The sequence below is a fragment of the Etheostoma cragini genome, chromosome 15 (assembly GCF_013103735.1).
Source record: "Etheostoma cragini isolate CJK2018 chromosome 15, CSU_Ecrag_1.0, whole genome shotgun sequence".
In the NCBI taxonomy this organism is placed as follows: domain Eukaryota; kingdom Metazoa; phylum Chordata; class Actinopteri; order Perciformes; family Percidae; genus Etheostoma; species Etheostoma cragini.
In genome coordinates, this window is record NC_048421.1 from 16,879,176 (window position 1) to 16,898,210 (window position 19,035).

A 19,035-nucleotide genomic window follows, 5' to 3' on the forward strand; every position below is an offset into this window, starting at 1 on the left:
CCCCCCTAACCCCCCCTCACTCCCTTGTGGCTTTCTGCACATTACCTGGCTTTGTTTGACGTTTCATCTTTCATTTGTCGCTTCACTCATCCTGCACTGCAAAAACATTTAAAAAGGCAGCCATGAGTAAATTCAGTGCCAAACCTAACAAACACAAAATATTGCCATTTTATGCTGGCATGGTATAAACAAAATTGAAACTCAACAACATTTCCATCTATTTAATGTCCAACTGTGTGTCATCTTTTGCCACTGTGGCTTCTTTTCCTGCATATACTAATGTGCACACAAGCTCATTCCCATACCCACAGGAAAAGGCATATGTCACACATCATGAAAATCATCATAATGCGCCCAAACACCCACCCACATGTGCAGACACACATCAGAAAAGCCAGCCTCCTCGCCCACAACCATTGGCATTTGTCAGATTCTCTACATTGGGTAATGTCCCTCCCATAAGCCCAGCCTTCTCGGCTCCCCTCCCTACTTAATCTATCTCAGAAAAACCTCAGGGGTTTAATTCCTTTCTGAAGGCAAAGTGCTTTGCTGGCATGGCAGCCAAATCCATACACAAGAAGAGCATCAAACTTTAAAGTGGACATCTCAACAGCGGAGCAGTTTAGTCGGAGTGACGTGAAATATAGACCATAGTGTGTCACTGTAGAACAAGATAAAAAGAACAGAAATTGGTCTAGAGCTGCGGCTGTCCTCGGGGGATGTGGACGACTGTGGTGAGAAACGCTGGAAAGAGTGAGCAGAATTACACAACACTTGTAAATTCACACACGTACACAGACAGACACACACACACATACCCAGTAGCAAACAGTGTGATTTGCCAAGAAAATAATTTACTACTCAGGAGCAGACCATAAATGATTAGATTAGTCTCCTGGCTCCTTGGCTCCTGTTGCAACAAAGACAGGATGGGATGAGACATTACTAACATTAGAGACCAAGTAAATATGTTAAGAAAAAGAGGAAGAAAGATGTGTACATCTCAAAATAGGACTAAAATCTGCTTCACCAACCCCCACCAGTTAGTCAGAGCCTTTTTTTCCCCACCATACAAACGGATATTTGCAGCACCCAAACATTCATAACAGACAAAAATGATTGTCCAGTTCAGTTCAAGTATATGCAAGATTGACATACTGTACATCTACATCTCAAACAGAAGGTGTAGGCTCATGCTCCCAGAGTTTAAAGCAGCTACACATTGCTTTTTATAACATGGTATCAAAGGACAGGGTGAAAAGGATTGCTTGTACTGATGAACCTACAGAGTCCTGTTTCTGAACACTTGACTCCAGAATTGTCAAATCTGCATGTCTTATCTTGGCTTGAGTTTTTTAGCTCAGTCTTTGGCGCTCCGGCCCACAACTTTCCTGGTCTGGTTCACTCTCACTGTTCTCACAGTGTCGTTTTTGACCACAGCAGGGTGGCTGTTCTGTTGGAAAAGCTCCAAAGACTAGCTGGTTAAACAGCTAAAGAGCAGGATATTGCCCTCAGGAGTAAGACTAAAAATAGACCTACAAGTGAGGGAGTTTTGGACTTACATTCATCAGGTGGACAGAAACGGGACCCAACATGAATGATAAGGTTGCTCTGTAACTGTTGAAATTGTAAATAAGCGACATTTTCCTAACACATTTGCCATATCAATTTAGAATGCCATGTGTTCACTTCCTCTGTCCCTAAATGGCCCGAAAATCTGTTATTAAAAAATGAGTTTAATATTTACTTTGCATCACAGTTTTTTTAAATCACTTTGGCACTAATTCAGAAACTGGATGTCATTTTTCAAAACTGTTCAACATGACAACTTGAAATCAAATTACTACTACTTCAAAAAGCAATTCACACACTACGTTTCTAATGATTGTCTATTCATTTCATTACAGTGATCTAACTATCAATTGATACAACTGTTGCATTACTCTTAATGCATAGTTGTATGGCGACAGAACCAATATTCCATGTTTAGATCATGAAAGCATGAACAAAGCATGAAGCATGAGAGCATGAACCAATTAGACGACATTATCTGGATGTAAAATGTCATCATCATTCTTTACTGTGACGTACTACTGTTTATCAGACACTGTTTCTATTGTCCTCTGTACCACCTTTACTGTTAAACTATTTACAGTATTGACAGTACTGCACTGTATACAATCAGGCCCTTGGAACTGCCCATCCAAGTCTGCCAACTTGTTATTTATATACAGTATGTACATAAATATATACAACACACATGTATATATGTACTTACATGAACACACATACAGACACATATACACATATACATATATATATATATATATATATATATATATATATATATATATATATATATATATATATATACATGCACATACATGTGCACACACACCCACACCCACACCCACCCACACACACACACACACACACACACACACACACACACACACACACTGTTCCCCAAGCCTATGCCATCTTTTTTCCAAGATTCTTGGAAAGATCAAGATCTACTTGCTATGTAGATGAGAACTTGTGGCCAAATCCACATGACAGAGTTGTTGAACATGCACAGTAATGAACAGTAAGCACTTCTTTTTTTTGCTTTTTACAGTACAAGAAAGTTCAACACTGCATTTGTAGTTTTGCAGTACTGTTTTTTCTTTTCCATTTCCCATCTAATTATTAAGCTTTGATTGAAATAAACCCATGTTGTGATTATGTTGTTTTTCATCAGTACATTTTAGATGTTGTTCAATGATTTCACTGTGTCTACAGTATTCTCTCTACTACTGCAGTGCTTCGACAGGGATGCATTCTCATCTGGTACCATAATGAAACATTTATCACCTATTTTGTACTACAATATTTAATGATTGTACGAACAATAACACAGTGAAACTATGGGTAGCTTGTGTGTGGGTGATCTAAAGTAATGATCAATGGTATTTCACAGTAAATTAGTTTTTTGAACCAATGATTTTGGAAGATTTAAAGATATGAATGCACAATGCAATGTTTTGAACATTGGACAGCCTGTGTTATAAGTGATGACCGTGTTGAGTTTTGTGTCTAGAAACAACATCAAAGTGGGAAATTGGTAGCTAAATGATTGTAAAAAAACTGTAACTGAGTTTTATTGGCCACTTGGGTGCATTCAAACAAACTTGCTAGCAAACTGGTTTATTTACACATCCAGCGGTTCCAGAGCAACAGCATTCATTTGGGAGTGGGTCTCTGGCAAATGTAAACGCAATATTCACTCTCCTTTTAAATAAAATATCTGCCTTCTTAGCTCCTAAATGCTCCACTTTATTCTCTATCTGTTAACGGTGTAGTGCTCAGCAGGTAGCGTCTTTTCACTGAGAACAGCTGACACACAGAGTGGTGAGAGCGAGCCAAAACAATGAAGTTGTAGGCCAAAAAAACACAATACAGTGCTAAAGAGCTAAATGTTGCCATAAAGCTCTGTAGAGCTAAAGGGAAATGCAAAGTTGGGTGATAAATGCCTAATGGCTTGTTGCCATGAGGTTTCTATGATTAAAGTAAGCCTTATAGCGACTACTACATTGTAGCGTAAAGAGAAGTACTTCCCCTCTTGGTAATGGGTTACCAGAGTACAAAGTCACATGATCCTGCGGGGCCCGTGGTGGATGGATGAGATGGTAAAGACATGTGCTTCTGCTAGTAGAGACTGCCTACTGTATTGGTATACAAAATTTGGGTTTCGACAAAATGGTTATTGCGCCCCGATAACATGTGTAGGGCAGCCGCTTGTACACTGTCCCATACCAGCAGCCCAAAATCTGCTATTTCATCCATTTTTATGTTTAACTGTTTTTAACGGCTCTTTAACGTTTAATTTCTTGTACTGCAATTTTGATTTAATTGTTTTTATGTAAAGCACTTTGAATTGGTCTGTTGCTACAATGTGCTATACAAATAAAACTGCCTTGCTTTTCACATGCCTTTCATATGCAAGCACTCATGTGTTCCACTGATAACACAAAAACGTTGTAGCCATTTTCAGATGAAATGCTGAAATAAATTGAACAAACAGGGGTACAAAATGTATGAATAAACAAATTGTAGAAATGCTTTAAATTCCAGGATAAAAAAGGTACACTGTGAATCTATGTTCAAGCTTTTCAGCTCTCTTCAGATCCCTCAAGGAGGCTTTTAGGAACTCAATGCTGCTTCACCAAATGTCCAACTTGGACAGAAATTTCAAAAATGCAAGCCTCTCTCTTTACCCATCACACAGAAAAATCCAGTTTTGACAGTTTTAAGAGAGAGTACACTGTCTCACACTCAGCTATGCCAGGAAGCACTTGGTTGCTCCACAACTGCAGCCCCCTTCGTTTGAAAGTAGCAGCTTGGGTTCTCTTTCTTAAAACCTCTGACTCTAGCTGCTGCCACTGGGGTTCACCAGAGGACTTTGAGGTTCTTGACCTTAACTCATACTGCATACTGGGCCGGTCCAAACTGCTCCAGGCTAAGGGCTGGGTGGTTGAAAAAAAACAACTCTGAAGAGCGTGGACGTGAGACTGGACTGACCTTGCTGAGTTTGACTGTGCTGACTGGTATTGCTACAGAGACGAGAGACTAGAGAGTCTTCTCCACAGAAGGTATCAGTCAGGTGAGGGAGAAAAATATCAATAATAATAAATTACCTTAAAGGAGTAAAGGAAAAGATGAGAAGTTAAAGTGGGTGATGCCAGTGGCTGATGGGTGAGGGGGAGTCACAACGAAGACAATGAAGAGCAGTAGAAGAAAGACAGAGAGACAGCTAGAAGGAGGAAAAGAGAGGGAGAGTGAGGTGGGCGATTGGTCCTGTGAGAGAGTTGTCATGGTAACAAGTGATCATGATGAGGTTGGGAATGATCAGAAAAGACTTTTGGAAAGAAAGTGCAAATACATACAGATGATACATAATTACACCGGACATGAAATGATAATACAGGACAGTACTAGGTCAGAGTTGGCGACGTGTTATGGGAACTAATTCAGAAGTTAAGTTTAACAGTTACGTTTAAACTTCAGATTCGAAAAACCACAATTTAATTAACTGTGGATTAAGCTGACACACAGCTAATCACCTCTCCTGGGAAATATTGTTTCATTAAGAGGCCCTTTGTGCTCCTCTTTATTGCAATATCAGATGTTATTACAGTAGTAAATACATATTGTCTTAAATCGAGGTCGGCCTACAGGTTACATGCAGTATCCACAGTGTGAGCAGAATGTCTTTCTGAACTCTCCTCAGACCTGCTGCCACACCGATTAAATGTCCCTAACCCTCCTGCACACACACCTTAGTTATCTATAGTTTACACTTATTAGTTAATTCCGGTAAGTTTTGTATTTAGCACTTTTGGGCTTTTATTCTAAAAGGAAATAAGGAAAAACGCATAGACATATCTGTAGATATAAATTCACATAAAATCCATTTTCTGAGTCATTTTTTTCTGGATTTTTTCTGTTTTAAGTTGAGACATGTGGCTTGGGTACTAGTTTTGCATGTAGCCCATGTAATATGCTTACAGTAGTGTTTTTTAATCATTTTGCGGATGATTTACTTGGACGGAAATAGAAATTCTCTACTCTAACCTCTTGAGCTTTGTGTCAGTTAGACCTAGAATCACACTGACACTAGGAACAAAAAAGTCAGAGTGTTAACTTCCCAATGACCTCAGGAACATCCCAGAGGGCCAAAGTTTGTGGAAACTGCATCACATTTTTTGGGTAACAATGTAGGCGAGAAAAGCATGTATTTTCAAGTGTGAGTAAAGAGGTTACTATTCTCCTCGTTGCGTTTGACCTTTTGAGCTTAAGCACATAGATAGGCAAACAAACAAATACATGATGACGCACAGCTTTTGTTTTATACATTATAATCATAGTAAATTAAGTACTGTTGGCAGTAGGTTGGTTTCTCTTTGTAGAAACACTTCTGTACAGTTACACTTTAGTTTGTCTTTAGATAAGTTTGTCTTGAGTCTTTTTAATTCCTATTTCTTTGAGTTACCGGTGCTGCAGGCACCGCTGCTGGAGGGACATCTTGTCAGGACAGAGCAAACCACGCATCCCCTAAACTTGAGCTTTCAAATACAGAATGAGGCCAATCAGAAAGTACCAAGTGCCTGCCACATCATAGCTTTTCTCCTTGTTTTGTGTGCCTTGTCTGTTTCCCATCATGTCCCCGCCCCTCCTGTGCTATCTGTGAGCTGTGGGGCATGGCTTAGCTGACAGTGGGCGCCAGGTAGAGCTCATTCCCAATCATCCTGCTGCAGTAATTAGGGCTGGCTCTGTGATCCACTTGTAGCCAGATTGTCCAGTCCACTAAAGTGGTATAGTGGCGTGCCTGGCTCCCTGTGTTTCTGGTGTTATGGCTTGTGTAGCTCATTTGTTCACTCTTGAAGCAGCCTGCCTTGCTTACTCTAGCTCAAGCTTCCTGTTTGCCTGCCTGCCTGCCTGCTGGCTCCCCTGCTCACTCAGTGCTAATTACTAGGCTTGGATTCAGCCTTGAATTGTTTACCGGAATCTGGAAGATTCCTCACCACGTGGTCGTTATAACCAAGTCACTGGGCACGCTCTGGAGAGCGCACTGCACCCACCACTGGATCTCCTTGACGCACCCGCCTCCTGTTGTCACCTGCACAATTATTGTATGTAGTTTAATTAATTAAAAAACGTTATCGCATATCTTGTGTCATCAAACTGCTTTTGGGTCCAACCTCCAGTGCCGTTCCTTTTGTGACGTCCATTGAATCTAAAAATTCTGATCACCCATCATAGACTATGTTCCCCTTTGTGTTCAGTTTGGTCCGTTTAGTAAAACTTTGTGGCATATTTTAGTTTGGGTTTGATTCAGTTTTGTAACCTGTGACTCCTCATACCTTCCAGCTCGGCCTCTCACATTCCCACTTGGCATGGCACAATTGCACCAAAATTAACTTTACGTTCTTTTCATGACCTTTGAGGCGAGATGCATTAAATTTCAAGTTTTGTCATTGAACCTACAGTGGCTTGGGAAAGTTTACACACCCGTGCTAAAGTTGATTAAAAAGAGGAATAAAAAAACATCTTTCGGAAATTGATCTTAAAGAATTTGGAAAATCCAACCTTTTAAGGACACCAATTTTCTTTGTAAATGAATAATGTATTGTAAATAAATGTAAAATTTTCTTTCTTAAAATACAAGGGGCACAAGTATACACACCCCTATGTTAAATTCCCATAGAAGCAGTCAGATTTTTAAAGGCCAGTTATTTTATGGATCCAAGATACTATGCATCGTGATAAAGTTCATCACATACCTATGCCTATGCCCCCTGTATTTTAAGGAAGAACATTTATTTATTTACAATACATTATTCATTTACAAAGAAAATTGGTGTCCTTAAAATGTAGGATTTTCCAATTTTTTTTGAATTAAGGCATTAAGATCAATTTCTAAAATGATGTTTTATATTCCTCTTTTTAATCAACTTTAGCCTGGGTGTGGAAACTTTCTCAAGTCACTGTATATATCCCATGATGGAACAAACTCTTCACACACACTTGCAACAAGAGGATGTAAAGACGGGACAAGGTTGTTGTTGCGTGCAACAATCAAACATAGCAGGGTAGCTGAGAGCTGGTTTTCTCTAGCTGTCTCTTTCTGAAACATGCAGCTGTTTACCGACCGACTAATATTCCCTAACCTTTGTCTGTTTGCTGCTTACTGTTCTCTTGTGCATATTTGTGTTCTTTTGGTGGTGCCATTTTGTTTTGCCTGTTTGTCTTACTGCTTGGCAATATTTTTTGTCATACATAATGCTTTTTATGAGTGTATGTAAGTAGTGGACATGTAGGAAATGGATGTGTGCCGCTGTATTTTAAACTTCTGACATTTCTCTTTTAGCCCCAATCACCTTCCTTCAAGGGGTGTTGCTTTTTGCCAGGTCGCCAGTGTAAATAGGACTTTAGCTTAAAGCGCAGTGCTATCCAACCTTTAGTAACAATGGCCAGCGTTACTAAGGTGAAACTCAGTCAGTCAGAAACAAATTGTTGCTTGGCCTTAACTCTTCTGTTGGACAGCACCTTGCCCTATTGTTTTGCCACAGGACTTTGTTTGGAAGAAGTTACATTATTACTACCCATATTCTGTTTTGTTGGTGCTGCTGAGAAAGTAAAACATAGTGAGCTATGGGCAACTTTGAATGTCTGTCCCTTTTGGCACAACAAGACAAGACAGACAGACAGAGATACTGCTTCTTTAGTGATGTCTGAGTCTGTCTCCTCTGTCTTGCCTTGCCGAGAGGGACAACCAACATCTTCCACTGGTAAGAGACATAGTGCTGACTATGGGCACGTGGCTCACTTACAGGAGAAAACTATGCAGAAAGGTATGAAAATGTACCCCAACAAAAGAGGCAGCTGGTGGAATGAGCCTCAACGGGTTAAAATGTGAGAACTTATTAGGTTTACCTGGAGCTCACATTATAAAATCTCTTGGTTTTCAATGCATGAATTCATCTTGGCTGTATTCATCCCTTATGTTACAATGGTTTGTCATGGATCTCTGTGTAGAATCCACTGTCTCTCTATGTTGTGTCAACCAGTGATTATAAAAGTTTGTAATTGCTCAACAGAAGAGTTGAAAGTGAAAGAAGAGTAGGAGAAGATGAAGAGTAGAAACAGCCAGGCTCCAGTGCACACAGGCCAGCAACCCTGTCCGCTCTGATGGGGTGAGGTAACACAGTGAGTCACTGGGCTGACATCACCCAACACATATGACACATGTGAATTGTAATTTAAGCAAACCTGGATTTAGGGAGTAATGTCATCATGATGTCTCAACCTTTTTATCAACAATGATGCATTTTTCACCCTACTTATACTGCAAAAAGAAAACAACAACCAGAAAACCAGCTCCAGGTGTCGGCATGAGCTGCCAAGGACATTTATCTTTACAGAAACCTAGTGCAACAACGTCAAAAAACTAAAAGACACCAATCTCTGTCATTGTGGACGAAACCTCTTGAAACTCAGACGCAGCCCCCTTGAGATAAATCACAGCAGAGACCAGTGGAAGTTGGAGAAGTATAACTGACTTAGGCAGTCCCCTTCTGTAATTCTTTCCCATTGACAGTGGCTTTCTGCTGCTTCAGAAAGCAGTTCTGTGGTGTTAGGGTTCCAGTGTACAGGACAATACATGATACTTTTTTACCCTGACCTTGGCCTTTAAGGCAGTGCCTCCATCAGGCAATGCAAATGCAAAGTAATTATTAGAATAAATTGGTAATTATTATTAGCAATTACTAGACAATTCACAAGTGTTTTTGTCGGTTGTCTGGTTGGTTGGTTGTTGACCATTGTTACCTTAGCAATAAACCGAGTCCTCTGTCTTTAGGTCTAAGATCTAATTATCTGCAAGAGGTTGAAGTTCAGGACACAAGAGGCCATAACACTATATAACACTGAGACTTGTCCTCCCACGATCCCACTTCAAAACCTGCTTGAGGTCTTTAATCGATGTCAGCAGGAGTTCCGGCAATTATCTGGCACCCTGCGTTGGCAATTAAAATATATAAATACCACTTGTAACGTGAAACTGTCAAACCTGCATTTATCAACAACATATTAAAATGTGTTATTATGCGGCCAATGTGATTCATTTTAAGGACAGCTTGGTAGAATCACTGGCTTTTTTGGCACTATTTTTCATGCAAATAAACTTTACACAACAACCCATTTCGTGGCTTTGCTCCTAACGTTATTCTTAAAAACATTAAATGAAGATGATGACTCATTTAGAAGTTAACACCCATGGTTAGTCACTCTTAATCTCGCTCTGTGGGCTATTCTCCCCTCCAGCATCTCTTGGTCTACTTTAATAATTCTTCACATGTGTCATGTTTAGATGCATGTAGCTACTCAAAGTCCTTTATAGTATGCATGTGTGAAAGCAAGTGCCACAGTGTGTTTTGTGTGCATTTGCAAGAGCGGATAATTTGCCCCGTATGCAAGATACATTGTCATGCCAGCGCCTGTTTCAGAGAAAACAAGGTCTCTGGTCTGACAGTAGCTTCTGCCGAGCGTTGAGTTCTCTCTTTTCAAAATCCCATTTGTTTAACCCTCTCCTCTCCTCCATTTGTTGTCTTCAGGTGGAAACACTACATTAATTTGTTCCTTAACCTCAGCTGACAAATCCGCTAGAGCTTCTTAAAAGGTGGGTTTAGGGTTTTCTTTGGATTTTTTTCATGTTTGGTCCAAAATACAGAAAGCAAAAAGAGACTGTTCGCATTTTATGGAACTATTGAAAATGTGCCGTCTGGCCATCATGCAGGAACCAGGCTCGGGGAGCTGGTAGTGTTAAGCCAGCGCCGGTTCTGGAAGGACTGGTCAAGCCCGATTGAGGTTGGAACATTCTTACTACCACGTGATGGACAATTTGCTGGATTTCAGTCCTTTGCGGGCTGAAGGGGCAATGTCATGCTCTGTTGGGAAGGATGGGGAGTTGGTGGTCAGTTTTTGATTGGAAAAAGTATAAAGTTTGTTTGTGTTCATAGTATTTGGTTTCAATTGTTTGTTTTTTTGTCTTGTTTTATGTATGTTAATATTCTGTGATTGTGAATCTTATCTGAAAATGGTCCAATAAAGAGACTTTGAAAACCTAAAAAAACCCTCTCCTCTCCCCTCCCCTCCTCTCCTCTATTTGCATCCCTGTCCTCTTCTGTTATGTGTCTCAGCCTCTCTCCGTGCTCCGCTGTGACAGATAACAGAGGTCACTGTTTACTCTCATTTATCAGTCAATCATAACCAGCTGCAGGGTTCCAAACACACGCTATTTTTCCATCCTCTATAATTCTTTTACCACCGCGGTTTCCAGAACAGTAACAAAGACAATGACAAATACTTATCTGGTGGTAATTCATTACACTACGTAGGATATATAAATATTTTTTATTTGATATTTTTTTCTCAGGGATATGTGTGATGACTGACAAGATATTATTTTTGTCAGTGTGACAAGTTACTATGAGGCTGGGAATACATTATGTGGTGAGTGTAATAAACTCTTGAGAATTATGATTTTGTCCAATTGGTAAATTGGTAGCTATAAGGAGTGACAAGATCTTATTACTATGTCAGTATGATGGAGTGTGATGGAGAATGCTTAGCAGGAACACTAGTCTTGAATGCTCTCTTAATGTGACCCTTCTTAGATGTGTAAATCTTGACAGTTTTAATCGTTGCCCTCCATTATGATAGTAAAAAGCACAAAATCAAATTTGGATTCACTTAAGCTGAGGTAATTCAAGTGCCTTACCAAACCCATCTGATTGCCGTAATTAGCATTTTTATGAATAAATAAAAGTTTAATCAGAGCTATTTTTTACAAAGCATGCACTAAGAATAATTTTTGAGGCAAGTGCATGTGGAATTTCCATACCAAAGTTTACAAGATGAATAATGATCATAATCATCAGTGTGCTGTCTATTAATGAAGATGCCTACCTCTATCTTGACTTTAGAACCCACAGTAGGCTGACATCCTGTTGGACTAAAGTAATTCACAAGCTTCCTGTTTAACCACATAACCATTTTTTCAGTGCATTTTAACAACAAGACATGCAAACAAATAATTTGGAGAAAGGGAGGGAATCCATGGTTGTCGATCCTGAAAAATCCACCTATACTTCACACAGAGAACAAGAGTCAAAAGCCCACACACTGTTCTTTTATTATGAGCAGGCCCATATGCAATGAACATCTTGAGGGGCAGAGGGACGGCTTGTCTTACATAACTGCTAAAGTTGGTACTGTCTCAGCAGCAAGCAGAGCAGAGACCCCAATGCAGGAGTTCAAGTGATTTGTTAGAGAACTGGGAATCTGGATATCCAAACTACATTCCTACATTGTTTCACTGGGTGATGCACAGATTCTATTATAATGGAATTACAGTTTTCTTAATTTTGTTGGGTGAGTCCCCTCTGGGAACAAATCAGGGACCCCAAAGGGGCTCCTTGAGGAACAACCACTTTAATACAATGTCTAAAACGTATTCCTGATCGTCCGCGGAGGGTCCTCACTATCCTATTGATGATATTACCATAAAACACAGAAACAGTTTTATGTAACCCCTCTCTGTTTATATGAGGCCTGCCGGAAAATCATAATCTAATCATGACTCCAATAAGACTGAGTCGTTCTAACTAGATCATGGCCTCTACTGTATATTGTCATTATACAGTGCCTCAGCTGCCCTTCTCATTGAGGTTTCCATGTTGTACACACACCCGCGCACTAGTACACACACACACACGCGCACACACATACACACACGCTGCGAGCCATGCCCTTTTTTGGCTCAGAGCCAAACATTGCCCCTCCATTCCATCTCTGCTCTCCACCGCCTGACATCTAAGCAACCCCTCCTCCTCACACTCCCCCATCCCCACCTCCACTTCCACCTCCTCCTCCTCTCATCCCGGGGATGCTGCCATAAAAAGGAGGAATATTTTATGTGGCCCCACCATCCACCCACCACCACCATCACCACCACCACCACCTCTCCAGGGGCATCTACAGGAGTATTATTATTATCTAATCACAGTTTTAATGAGATGAAACAAGATCCCAGGGCCTCCTAACCAACCCATGTGCCCTCCAGGTTGAGAGGGCCAGAACCCCCCCCCCAAACCCCCAAACACCCAAACACACCATCTCCTCTCCCTGGCGTTACACGCCCAACATACATCAGCATGTCTTTAGCACTGGCCGGGCCGTACAGGCAGTGAGTGGAGAGACAGAGTATTAGTATTCAGAGCACAGGGAGGAAAAAGGGCGAGGGAGCGAGCGAGAAAGCGAGTGAGAGAGTGAGAGGGAGGGGATAGTGAAATAGAGAGAAGGAAAAAACACAAGGGGGGGGGGGGGGGATATAAAAGAAGAACACAGGAAACGGGAGGGAATAACGGGGAAGGAAGTATCATATTGTTCATTTCTCTCTCTCTGTCTTCCCGGTTACCGGGGCTTACTGGTCGGTGCGTCTTTGAGAGAGGGAGAGCGAGATAGAGAGAGAGAGAGAGAGAGAGAGGAGGCGGTGGACGAAAGAGGGCGGAATGCCCCTTTACAAGCGTCGCATCTGACTAAAACAGCAGAGGAGCTCGTAAATCGGAAATTGGACTGAGGGAGACAGTGATTTCTGCAACGCCAAGGTAGGAAGAGATCCCTTCGTTACTCCTGTAACCAGCATGCATTCGGCTCTGTAATATCTGCGATGTGTGCGTTCTTCGCATCTCTTTGATCCTGCATCCCGCACAGGGCTCTGCTGATATGCCCTAAATCTAGCAGCATGTGTCTGTTTTCTATACATATTTAATGTAGCCTATATTATTTGTGCATTAACCAGACTCTTCTATATTGCATTCTGCCATTGGTAGATATGGTTTCAAGCATATAGTGGGATGCATGTTGTGTGGAGGCAGTCTGCACAGGCTATGTAGGCTGCACTAGCCTCTACAACAGATAACAGGCTCGGATCTGGATCACAACTGTATCAATGGCAGCTATCCTCACCGATGATGATCATTTAACTTTTTTCTCCACGCAAACGCTATTAGATGTAAGATGAACAGACAGTTAGACACACAGAAGACAGGTTGACGTGCGTAAGACGTGCGTAATTCGCCCTCCACCCCACCCACACCCGCACCCCACCCCACTCCCACAACCATCAAAGGCACAGTTGCGCTGGCTCACCATAGAGAACCAAATTTATGCAAATGGCCAAAAACCCAACCATTGAGACACGCTGATTCACCGAATCCGAAATAGCGTTGAAAAATGAAGTGAAGGCGTCTGTCTGTGTGTGTGTGTGTGTGTGTGTGTGTGTGTGTGTGTGTGTGTGTTTGATTACACTCCTTGTCTGTAAATAGGTCCCGCTTTGCAGCTACACTGGCTGTGCAAGAGACAGGAAGAGCAGCACCGAAATCCCAGGGTTCCTGGCTGGCCACTCACTCACTATTTCCTGCCCCATATAAACAATTTAGACACTTGCTCCAACAGGCCCTCAGTGGTGAAAAGGTGTGAGAGCCTGAACAGCAACCTTTGATATGTGTGAATGTGGGATAGAAATAGAGATAAAGTAGACCATGTCTGCTTGGATGCAAAGGGGGTTTGACTGCATGCTTATACAGATATATGGTCTTAAGCAGATATTAAGGTCCACTCTACACCACCTTACGTTATTTATTTGCTGAAAGGGTGTTCAGGAGCTGAAAGGGTGTCCAGGAGCTATTATAGGAACAACCTCGAGGCTGAGGCTCGGCAAAGCTATTACCTCTAGTCAATAGACATTAATATCTCCCCGCTCAATCTTGGCCTTATACGGCGCTGTGTCTGTCCTGGCGAAACACAGTACTGCTCCACTGAAGTAACCAAAAAGAGGTGTAGTAGTAGCCCTATCTGTTTACCCCTGTGCATCAATCTGTCACGGCCGACTGAGCAGAGAGGAGCGATGATAGTATTGTCTCAGGCAGACAACACTGTGGCCTCAAAAAGAAGCGATGCAAAACAAAAGGCAGGACGAGCCAGCGTCGGTGGGGAGAGGTCATGCCCTCTATGAATCAGGGATAGTTCTGACGAAAGGTTTATGATCTAAGGGTACATGAGTACATCGATTTGAGATAGTACCCAACATGATACGGCCCAGCAGGGTACAGCAGAGCAGACAGCATCAAAGTCTGGAACACAGCCATTCGCCAGTCTGTAGAGAAATGACACGTTATTTAAAGAAATACTCTTACTGTAGTGCAAAAATTGGCGTAAACACGCAGGCATGGCAAGTGTGAAATTCACTTAAACTCTTAAGCAAATTTGCCGACAGGAACAAAAAACAACAACAAAGGAATCAGGGCAGGGATGAGAGTTTCAATAAAAAGATGACTTCCAGGTAAAGATGAAAACAAAAGAAAGAGCGTGACAGTAGATATGAGAACTTGAAAGCAGGTTCAATGAGATCCAACTGAAACATCCTATTAGGTATATCCAATGGATTAGTCTTCTTTGTCTACAGAAGCGTTATTTTCTCCCACAAAAAAGGGCCTGACTGTTCTCAGTTCAATTTTGCAGTTATAAAGGTGTTCAGTTTCTTCCCGTGAACATTATTATTAAATTTAGGATTAAACTCTTCTATTAGAGAGAGAAGGTGGGACTTAAAAACAACTTTTATTAAGGGAATAAGGATATGATTTGAAATTAAACTCAGAAGAACCTCAAGGTGCTACTACTACTGTTCCCACTGCTAATAATATTGATCCAGTTGCATTTGAACTGGGAATGCTACGATGGCACTAGACTCCTATTTCACGTATTTTACAAAGACAAACATAATTTGACGAGAACATGAAATCCCAAGAGATGATATGGGGTTGCAATAGATCACAGGTTTGTGTTAGCATCTGAATGTCTTCTACTTCTGCATATTATTCAGCAGACATCAGCGTTTCAAATGCCTTATCACTGTAATTCCCAGACCCAGCTGAGGTGTGTGATTCATCCCTCGGAGACAGATTGCACATACAGATTTCAGATTTCACTCGCACGCTCTGACATGATCCTTGTTACTGAAAAACTTGCCTCCTGGGTTTTTATCAAATTCACATTCGCCCTACTTGAGGACTTTGTTTGTAGCTGTTCGGTGAAATTTCTGAGCAAGAGAGAAAACCACTGGAATTCTTGTTTGAGAAGTCCCGAGTCATAAAAATAAGAAATCCAATACAACTACTCTAAAAGAAAAAAGTGAGGGGGTGTATTCAATACTAGCTAAAATGTATTGGTTGTGTTTCCCCGCGATAATAAATGTGAAAACTGTGTCGAGTTTTCTTCCTCACATTTTGGATGTGCTTCCTCACTCAAATTTACATTGCGTTTCTTGGATTTTTCTTTCTCAGCTAACTGTGCACCTGAGGGACACTCCAAATCTGTCCTTCCAGTGCAAATACAAGAATGATCCCTTCATTATAAGGGGATACAAACATAAACGCCTCATCTGCTTCATCGTCTGTAAGCTAGATTGAGGATGTTACGGCTGGACTCAGCCATTAAAAATGAGACATTTAGCTGATGCTCTTATCCTTATGGATTAACAGGAAGGGCCGGCCAGGGGCTCAGTGTCTTACTCAAGGACACCTATGTAGGGCTAAGCCTCTTTCTGACTGATTTACCCTTGAATTTGGGATTGAATCTATTAATTCTTATTTTTAAGTCTGATCTTTCTTTGTGGTGCAACTGGCCTTTTTCCCACAGATGTATCTTACGATCTGATTGGCCAGCTTCTCCCATGATTGGGCACTGATGCTGATGTGATTCACTGATGTGATTGGACAGGGTCTATGTATACTGATTCGCCCTTTTCCGTAGTGTGATTGTACTGTGACCTTGCATGCCGTCATGTCTTCTCGGCCCAATTGGACAATGACCTCACTAGTCGACTGGTCTGTGTTGTGGTGTATTTGTTCCCTGAGAGTATTGATCTCAGGCAGAACAGCAGTCAATGGAGCGTCTGTGGGAGGTTTAGTGTTGCTCTGTACACTACAGTAGGAATGTGGCGATATCTGAGCGGAATGATTCATCAACATGTTTCCGAGGGCATATTTATCCCTGAAAAACCAGCCTCTGTAAATATTTAGCTTGCTGTAAATTGCATCCCCAAACCCTTTATTACCATTGTTGCTGTGTCACCCCTCGCCGCCAGCTTTCTATGTTTTTCTTCTGCCCTTCTCTGCTCCACTTGTTTTGTTCTCTTTTTTTTGTCTGGCTGGCCCTCAATTTAATGTCAGCATCTCTTATATCCCTCTTCCTCTGTCTTGCTAAACAATCGTTCTTTTTGTCTGCCTCTTCATTTTCTTCTTTGCCTCTCCCTCCCTCCTGATGCTCTCACTGGCATTTGACGCGGCCAGTTTTGCGCCAGACAGCCATTTCTCAGATTGCGATATCCTGGGTTTTAAAGTCACTCAGACAGATTTACTATCTTAATGGGAGAGAGTGTTTTCGAGGGGCGAGGAAGGCTGGTATAGGATGTAAGTTCTGGATAGCGTTTTGACTTGCTAATTTCTGACTCATTTTTCTGAAATAGGCTGAGCAGAGATGGACAGATATATAGACTCTTCATTATCTAAGTTTTCTTTTAGATCGACAGACTATCCTAATGTGACAATCAGCTTCTCAAAAGAGGCAATGACAGAGGGCTAACAAGGGAGGAAACTGGAAAGGGAGTGGATCCATGTGTTGTTTTGGACCTTGTTTAGAGTGAAATATATCTTTGCCTAATGCAGTGATTGAGTGATTGATGGATGGTAGACAGATGGACATGTAAGGAGTACTTTGCTAGGGAGGTGCCACTCAACGCACAAAGACTGACGCTGACATTTCCCAGAACAACATACATCAAATGATCAATAGTCCTCCCCCTGTCCGACGAGGCATCTTGTTTGAGAAATAGGTCCAGTGCATCACAAGGACAAATCAGCTCGGTGGATAAGGGAGCTGACCTCTCTCCATGAACATTGTTTTGCCAGTGATTTATTTTCCAACCACATCACAACTTGTACAAGATGTTTGGCAAGACATATTCAATACCAGGGTTTTTGCAATGGATCTGTATCATTAGAAAAAACTTTGCATAGGTTCTCCTCAGTCAGAGTCCCTGGAGACTAGCAGAGTGTGTGAAAACTGGAGTTTGGGTATTGACCTGCTTTTATTTCGACAGAATGAGTTCAAAAAATTTGGACGGTATGCTAAAGATGTCTAGTTTCTCTTGGGTGAAAGGACAAGGAGCACAGGCAGTCAGACTTAATACACGGAATTATACACCAGTCTCCAATTTTAGGAGATTTGGATCTTCACCTTTTTGACTGATTCTAACTGTTTTCCAGGGGATGTCGGAGGGCTTCAAAAGAGTCTCCACAAATCCGACACTGGATTCAAATCCATGCTGATGTGTTGGCGAGACCACGAAAAACTGATGTGTTCCAGTTGGAGCTAGATGACTAAGAGCTCAACTCTTTTCACAACTTGAAGACAAGAAAAAATAAGGCTTCATGTCTGCAGGCTCCCGTTTGTGGTCTTGGAAACATTAGAAAAATAACAAGCTAAAGGTTATGCATGGACTGCAGGCATAACTCTGCATTCCCCAGCCAAATCTATTTGCAGAGAAAAGTTTACATGTGGAGTGTCTCCGCTCTGGCTTGCAAATTCAACATGGCCCAAAACCTCAAGATTCAAGTTCAATAAAGGTAAAAACACATACACCATAGCTTTATGATATGTCACTTTAATTTCTTTTGCTTCTTCAGTCACTCAACTGATCTACGTGAAGCTAAATCTTCAGGAGCTAGGAGCTAGCTGGTGGGTCTTCCAGGCAATAAATTGAATATGTTGAATTATAAAAAAGGCTTCAAAATAAAAGAGAAACCACTACTCCAGTCTTTTTCACTCTCACAGTGTATGTTTTTTCTTCATCATACTGGATATGTGTTTTAGGGACTCATCACAAGGCAGCTCATAATTATCTAAATTGCTCTGTAATTACAGTAAATAGTGTTTTGCTTTGAAATATAACATGTTTCAGGATGATTGACCCATTGGTCAGTTTTAGACAGTTTTAAGTATGGACCAGGTTACGGAGTACTAATGCATCTGGCATTATTGAAGTAAGAAGATTGGCATTAAAGGAACAGAAATTCAAAATTAGGTTTTTACGCGTTTTTACATTTTGAAAAAACAATAGTAACTCAGTAAAGTCATTGTAACAAGGTTTGTTTTCGGAAACACTATTTTAGCTGCACAACGTTGCATCGATTACCTGCTTAACTTCCAAAAAGATGGAGTAAATGTATCCTACATAATTCAAAACTGGGTTTATTTCCTTAAAGTATGTTTAAACTTGCATTGGGTTATATTTTCGATATTAACACCAATTAAATGAAATGAAATGTGAATGGGTTGCTAGTGCTGAACCCACGAAGAATCAGCACCTCTGAA

The 19,035-nt window shown here is 41.2% G+C and overlaps 1 protein-coding gene and 1 long non-coding RNA gene across 3 annotated transcripts in view; one reads left to right on the plus strand and one right to left on the minus strand.

Annotated features, from left to right (window-relative positions):
• Window positions 1–2,992: 2,992 nt before the first annotated feature.
• On the minus strand, window positions 2,993–18,775 carry LOC117957617. Its single transcript, XR_004659548.1, has 3 exons — window positions 18,764–18,775; window positions 11,685–11,689; window positions 2,993–3,075 (listed from the first exon to the last, which is right to left on the minus strand). It is a non-coding gene; the product is annotated as an uncharacterized LOC117957617 (long non-coding RNA).
• Window positions 12,927–19,035, plus strand: part of syt3 (synaptotagmin III) — a 34,390-nt gene continuing 28,281 nt past the window's right edge. For both annotated transcript variants that reach the window (XM_034893424.1, XM_034893425.1), the window contains exons 1-2: window positions 12,927–13,208; window positions 17,928–18,287. The gene's annotated coding sequence lies outside the window, so the exon portion shown is untranslated. The remainder of the gene's footprint in view (window positions 13,209–17,927; window positions 18,288–19,035) is intronic.